The following is a 7,462-nucleotide window of genomic DNA, read 5'->3' as shown; positions in this document are numbered from 1 at the left end:
ATATATATATATATATAAAACTAATTACAATTGCTGTTCACAGCCATGATACAATTCTGTAAGCTGCTGTCAGTGACTATTAGCATCTGTAATTTGTTAGCTTGTTTAAAACAATTAGAAAATATTACAGAACTGAATAAAAGCTACTGGAATTACTCCCCATCTTGAAGGAGATTCTTCATGTAAAATCACTGATGAGTGTATAACACAGGTAATGTAACACTGCAGAGATAATCAAAGTTAGTCATGTATCGTTCTATGTGAGGTTTGTCCAGCTGAAAACGCTCTTTCTCGACCCCCTCTCTGCCCTTGAGCTGTGATAAGATCTGCTCTTTAAGGAAAAGTGGCATATGGTCCGTTCATTTTATTTATGTATGAAGTTGTATATCAAAGAGATTTTCATAATCTGAGGGCTCTGATATCATTTGCATCATTGTGATTGTGAAATCATCAAAAGTTTGGGAATAGTAAGATTTTATTTGTTGTTTTTTTTTTTTTTAAAGGAGACTCCCACTTATTAACAGTAATTGTGTTAAATATTTTTAATAACTGTTTTCTATTGTAATATTTTTTTTAAGTGTAATTAATTCCTGTGATGGCAGGGCAGAATTTTCAGCAGCCATTACTCCAGTCATCAGTGTCACATGCTCCTTCAGAAATCAGTCTAATCTGCTGATTTGGTGGCAAGCAAACATTAGCAATGTTGAAAACAACTGTGCTGCTTAATATTTTTGTGGAAACTGTGATTCATTTTTTTCAAGATTCTTTGAGAAATAAAAAGTTCAAAAGCAGCACTTATTTGAAATAGAAATCTAACATTAAAACTTTTGATCAATTCAATGCATCATTGGTGAATAAAATAATTAATTTCTTTAAACAAACAAACAAACTCACTGACCCCTTTTGAACTGAATGCCACTCTTGATACCATCAGTGTAGAATTTCAACAAATGTGTTTCCCAGGCCTTGACCATTTTTGCAGTCTCAGCATCACCTTTTTTCAGATGTGAGAGATGGAGATGGTTTTATAATGCTGAAACAAACTTACAGCTGCTTGGGTCTCAGATAAGAAATACAGCCGACATCACAATACTCTATTTTTCCTTCTGCGTCAGTCTGATAATACTGCTCACTCCCCCGTTCTGGAGATGGACCAACTCTCCTGGGCACTGTGGTCAGGCTAAACATGCCCTTTTAGCTCTGAAAAAAAGACCAGGCAACATTGTCTATTTTTGTTGCCAAAGTTTCTATCAGAAACATATTTCATTATTATTAGCATTGGTGAAATGGTATTGAAGAAAGAAAAACATACCCGAATAAAATGTTCATTGCTAATTATTCTTTGAGAAAACACTTCAGACATAAAGTCTGACAAAATTTGATCTGAAACGTTTGAATGAATTAGCATTTTAATAATCTATTCATATTCAACTTTCAGCGCCACAGGATAAGTAAATGCATGTAAACAACCAAAACTGACGGAAGAATCTTGACCTTGTGAGCAAATTAAAAGGAAAATGGACACCTCTAGGTCCTTCTATAAGCTAACAATCATTATAGGAGTCAAAAAGTGCAGTCAATTAAATGAGAAAAAGTGAATAAAGTGATATATATGTGTAAACAGAACATATCAAGTTGTGCTAATTTGATCGTTTTGAGCTAATGCAATGAATGACAAGCATTACACCTCCAGCATTCATGCATGAGCTGAAAACTAACATGGCCCACTTTTATTTTTTTTTCTGTTGAAGAGACTTTGGACGTGATTTTCTGTAAATCAGTCAGATTTCTATCAAGGATCTATGTACATAAAGAATCAACATGATAGCAAACATCTGTGTAATGATTTACCAATTAGCAGTGGAAAGAAAACAAAGCAAGAGGACCAGACAGAAGTGCCAAACAGACAGATTTCATGGGATTGAAGCCTCTTTCCATTTGGAATTATATCTGCGTAAGTTGTTTTTCTGTCTTACAAAAAAAAAAAAAGCTTTATATTCCCTTTCTCATTTCTTACAATACATTTATATTAGCAATCGCCAACAGGCCTATAGGCAATATTGTATTCTGAATATTAATAAACAAAAATGTTTTGCCATGCTGTCCAATTACTTGAAAGGTTATTAATATGCATTTCAGTGTTTTGCATTTTTAGTATTGTGAGTGGTTTTTGTTTGTTTGTTTGTTTTTTTAGACATAATGGTGAATATCAGATGGTTGTGTTGAGACTATAACTTACAGAATTGTTTTTCTTTTCTCTCCAGGATTGAATCCAACACCATGTATTATGTCCTCCTGTTGCTCCATGCAGGTGAAAGTAAACGAATGATAAGATGTTTACATAATATTTTGTGGTAGAAAAATGAAAATTTTCATGTGACTACCAGTCAATGGGGACTACTAATAATTTGTTTAATCATGTGACCACTTTTACTAATAGGCTTGTTTGAGATTAGCAAAATCTGCACAGGAGCTATTACTGGTGATCACTGCGAGATGCGTGCTGGTTAGAATATATATTATTATTATCCACCGGGGATAAAAATAATTCAGCAGAGGCAGGGATACATAGACCAGAAGGGGGAAAAAATCCCCCCCATCCCCCCCTTTAAATCGCACCCTGGCTTGCATACAACAATCGGTCTGTGCAGCGCCGCTTCAAGACGAACACAATCTATCCACCTTATTTTTCTGTAAGAGCGTGCGTGGCCATTTGTAAATTGAATGTGTCTGGCTTCTGGTGTCATCCGCTTATGTTAACCATAAATTAACGTATTCCACAGTGTGCCAGCATTTGTGTGCTGTCATCTGGGCCATATTCCTCAAAAACAAATAGTCACCCAAAAGAAAATTCCCTCCTATTCTAAAGCCATGGCAAAACATATGGTGAAAGTTTGGTCCATATGTGCTCCGTCATGTCATACCTAGGCCAAATGTGACAACTATCAGCCACATCTGGCCCAAACGTTCTTGCTATCTGGGCAGCTATTTTTCAGCTTGATATTGCAAACTGGTGTGTCTTACCATATTATTTTAATCTATTATCTTAAAGGGGTCATATGATGCGATTTCAAGTTTTCCTTTCTCTTTGGAGTGTTACAAGCTGTTTGTGAATAGATAAGATCCCTAAAGTTACAAAGACTAAAGTCTCAAACCCAAAGAGATATTCTTTATCAAAGTTAAGACTTCTCCACGCCCCCCTAAAACGCCTCGTTTAAACACGCCCCCACATGTCTACGTCACTATGTGGGAAGGTTTGCATAACACCGCCCAAATGTTCACGCAAAGAAAGAAATCGTAACTTTGATTCTCGCTGTAGTATTGTTGCCGCCGCCGCCATGTCGTGAAGACGCTGTGTTTTTTGTTGTGAAAGCGAAACTACTTTGTTTGGTCTTCCAAAAGAGGACACAACTAGAAATCAGTGGTTAAGTTGTATTTACAACACTGTTCCAGAACAGTTCAAACCAAATATTCGTGTGTGTGCATGGTAAGGGGCGTAACATTTCCGTCACACGCATGAGGTATTCGGCCAATCACAAAGCACTGGATAGCTGACCAATCAGAGCCCACCTCACTTTTCAGAGCGATGAGCTTTGTAAAAATCGACGTGTTTCAGAAAGGCGGGGCATAGAGGAGAAACAATAATGTACAGTATGTGGAAAATAATGTGTTTAAATGTTGCAAACTGATATTTGTTATATTATTTTTTAATGTATTATCATAATCATGGTTTGTAGCTCAAAGAGTTTTTTCCGTTCTAGTTACAGTATTTACCTAATCGTAATTCTCAGACATAATTCAAAGAAAATAGCTTACTTCGGCATGGCAAAACAGATAGTTTAAAACTAAAACCATAAAAAAAGTTACCATATGAAAAAAAACATTTTATTTCAGCCAACATTTCTCATTTAAATGTAGTTTAACTTGATGTACTAGAATAACTAGAACTACAACTGAAAAAATTTGACAAAAAAAAACAATATAATAAACAAATAAATTCAAAAATTTAAAATCAAATCCAAACGTTTAATCAAAATTTAAAATGAAAACTTATACTAAAACTTATACTATTTAAAAATATTAATTCAAATTGTATAGAAATAGTAGGAAAATTACATCACTTATAACCAACAACGGGATGACTTTTGATGTGTCCAATGTCTGTTCCTCACTGGCCTCAGAGGACTTTAATATATAACACACAAATCATATAAACCACTTTTATGACACTTTAATGGTGGCTTTACAATTTCCCATTTCTTCAGCTTTCCCTGTCTACCTGTGACATAACTGTTCTGCTAAACTTCAGCATTCCCCTTACTTGTCTTCCTGACGATGCTCCTGTGCTGGCTGACTCTACATACACCTGGAGCTTCACGTCTGCTCACACACAGCAGCAGCTCACACTTGAGGAGAAAGGAAAAATCCTGAACCTCAGAAACATAAAAACCACCCAAGAAGGACAGTACAAGTGTGTTCAGGATGGCTATAAAGGAGAGGATCGTGTGAGGTTGAGGAGAACATTCACGATACGTGTGAAAGGTTAGAAGGATCTCTTGCATTGATGACTGTGAATCTCAGAGGTCAATTAATAAACTGACCCCTTTTCTTTCTTAGCGCCCCCACCCTTTCAGGAATGGCAGGTCGTCAGGGTAGTAGCTGGGAATGATGTGATACTTCCGTGCAAGGTTGCTAAATTTTTCTCTTCCAGAGAGACAGAAAAACACCCTGTTTTCTGGAAACGAGAAACAGAAAAAGGTGATATGCTTCTCATGCCCGACAAAGACACAGACGACCAAGAGGAGGACAAGACACCTCAGAGGGTTTTCTGGGACATCAGCTCTAAAGAACAGGACTGGGCGATTAAAATGAGTCAGACCAGAGAGGAAGATGCTGGGATGTACCACTGTGTCATAACTAATACAACTCAGATGCTGTCAGTAGCGCTGGAAGTGGAAGGTACTCCTTTCAGACACTTATTTAAAATGCAAATAAAAAATAATAATTAAAAAAATATATTTATTTTTAAAATAAAATGTATGTAAAAATTCAGTTTTATTATTATTCTTACATTAAGAAAATAAATTATATATAAATTAAAACAAAATAAGTAAATTAGAAAAATGTATAAAAGACTGTTTCAATATTATTGCACTTTACTTAGAAATAAAATGTAAAAATAATTATTAAAATAAAATAAGTTATTTTTAAAATACATTTTATTTATTTTAATTCATAAAATTGTTTTAATATTATTCTTACATTTAGGAAGAAAATAAAGAAATGATTTAATCTAAAACAGACAAACGTTTACAAATGCTTTTATATTATTTCTACATTTAAGGAATAAAATTAAAAACAACATTCATTTTATTAAGAATAAAATAAGGAAAATATCTGGAAAATTGTACATTTTGTTTTAATATTATTCTTACTATATAAGAGTGAAAGAAAAAAGAAATTAGTTATTTTTTTAAATATGTGATTTATAAATTTACTCGGGTCATCTACTATAAAACAACCATCTATAATTGGAATAAGTTTATCTTTTGGGAATATGTCAAATGAGACTTTCAGAGCAGAGCATTTTTGTTGGAATATACTTATATAATCTGTATTTTTAAATCTCAAATGACATCCTTTTGGAAAGAAATGACTTATTTTTCAAGGTAAAACCTACTTTACCTACCATTTTATTCTTTAGCCCCTCCTCCACCGCGCTGCTTTGGCCACACTGACCCATGGGAGGCCTGTGAGGATCAGGACAGCAGATCAGGGAAGGCAATTCTGCAGGACTCACTCAGAGAATTCTCAACCTCTGTATATGCAGATCTTAAAGGTTCAAAACCCAAAACCAACTTGATCTTCTCCCCACTCAGCATTGCTGTAGCTCTTTATAACCTGCTATTGGGTAAGACAAATGCTGGAGGAACGTCAGACAGTCACCAAAACGCTACACATTGTTATTTGTTGACCTGCTGAGCCTCTTCCTTTTCTCTCTTTGCGTCACCCTCTTTCTAAGGTGCTCGAGGTGAGACCAGAACACAGCTGGAAGAAGCTCTTAGGCTTCCCTCAGAATTTTTCTGTGTGCATTTTGAGACAAAGAAACTGAAAGAAGTAATAAAGGACACACTGGGAATGGCCTCTGCCATCTTTTATTCCCCAGGTAAGCACAGAAAAACACACACTTATTATCTAAGATAACCACTCACATTGTGAAAAAGTAGTACAGGAATACTTTAAAAGGAGAGTTATTATGGAAATAATATTATTTAAAAGAATTAAGTGTTTTCAGACACTTAACTGCATGTTACTTAGAATTAATTGAAAATATGTTCTAGTTTAAATTTATATGAAATTAAATGAGTTAATCTTAAGAGTGCGTATCTGACCCACTTAATTAGGATTTAAAGAGGTCATATGATGCTGCTAAAAAGAACATTATTTTGTGTATTTGGTGTAAGGAAATGTGTTTATGTGGTTTAAAGTAAAAAAACACATTATTTTCCACATACTGTACATAATGTTTCTCCTCTATGCCCCGCCTTTCTGAAACGCGTCGATTTTTGCAAAGCTCATCGGTCTGAAAAGCGAGGTGTGCTCTGATTGGCCAGCTATCCAGTGCATTGTGATTGGCCGAATACCTCAAGCGTGTGACGGAAATGTTATGCCCCTCACCATACTGTGTGATGCCGTGTCCGGCTGGAGCGACGAGACAAAAACATTAAAACCCATTACAAACGCATTATGCAAATCTTCCCACATAGTGAGGTAGACATGTGGGGGCGTGTTAGAACGAGCCGTTTTAGGTAGGTGTGGCTGACTCTTAACTTTTATAAAGAATATCTCTTTGGATTTGAGACTTTAGTCTTTGCAACTTTACAGATCTTCTTTATGCACCAAGAGCTTGTAACACTCCAAAGAGAAAGGACCCCATCATATGACCCCTTTAAGTACATCTTTATAAGTAATTTCATAATTCTGTTGCTTTTAAAAAAATGTGTGCTGCCGAATTTACTGATAAGCATTTATGGTAAACTAAAATATACTTCAATGTCATTTCTATTGAAACTTACATGTCATGTATTTAAATATATTTGTAAGTACTGTAACGAATCAGCTCATGACAGGAAATATGAATAATTAACCATAACTAGTTATAATTAACTATTCATATTTTAGATCCACTGTAGATATTTAGCTGACCTCTCAGGGTCAACTGTCTTGTCAATTCTAAGAACGTTAATTTCCTGGTTAAGGGAAATAACTTTCTTACTGTACAATTCTACAAAGCTTGTAGCGTAAATCTGCATGATTAGTGACTCCGGTTATGAGCAAACAATGAACACGTCAAGTGTGATACAAGTAAGGTTTTATTAACTACATAAACACTTAAACTAGTCTAACATACTACATAAACACATAAACTGGTCTAACATACACATACACACACACACACACA

General features: G+C 35.0%; 1 pseudogene; it reads left to right on the top strand.

Moving 5' to 3' along the window:
- The first annotated feature begins 1,858 nt into the window (after positions 1–1,858).
- Positions 1,859–7,462, top strand: part of LOC107603031 (plasma protease C1 inhibitor-like) — a 10,772-nt pseudogene continuing 5,168 nt past the window's right edge.

The sequence above is a fragment of the Sinocyclocheilus grahami genome, unplaced genomic scaffold (assembly GCF_001515645.1).
Source record: "Sinocyclocheilus grahami isolate Dianchi unplaced genomic scaffold, SAMN03320097.WGS_v1.1 scaffold16.1, whole genome shotgun sequence".
In the NCBI taxonomy this organism is placed as follows: domain Eukaryota; kingdom Metazoa; phylum Chordata; class Actinopteri; order Cypriniformes; family Cyprinidae; genus Sinocyclocheilus; species Sinocyclocheilus grahami.
The sequence above is the reverse complement of the archived record's forward strand: the minus strand, read 5'-3'. Positions and strand labels throughout refer to the sequence as shown.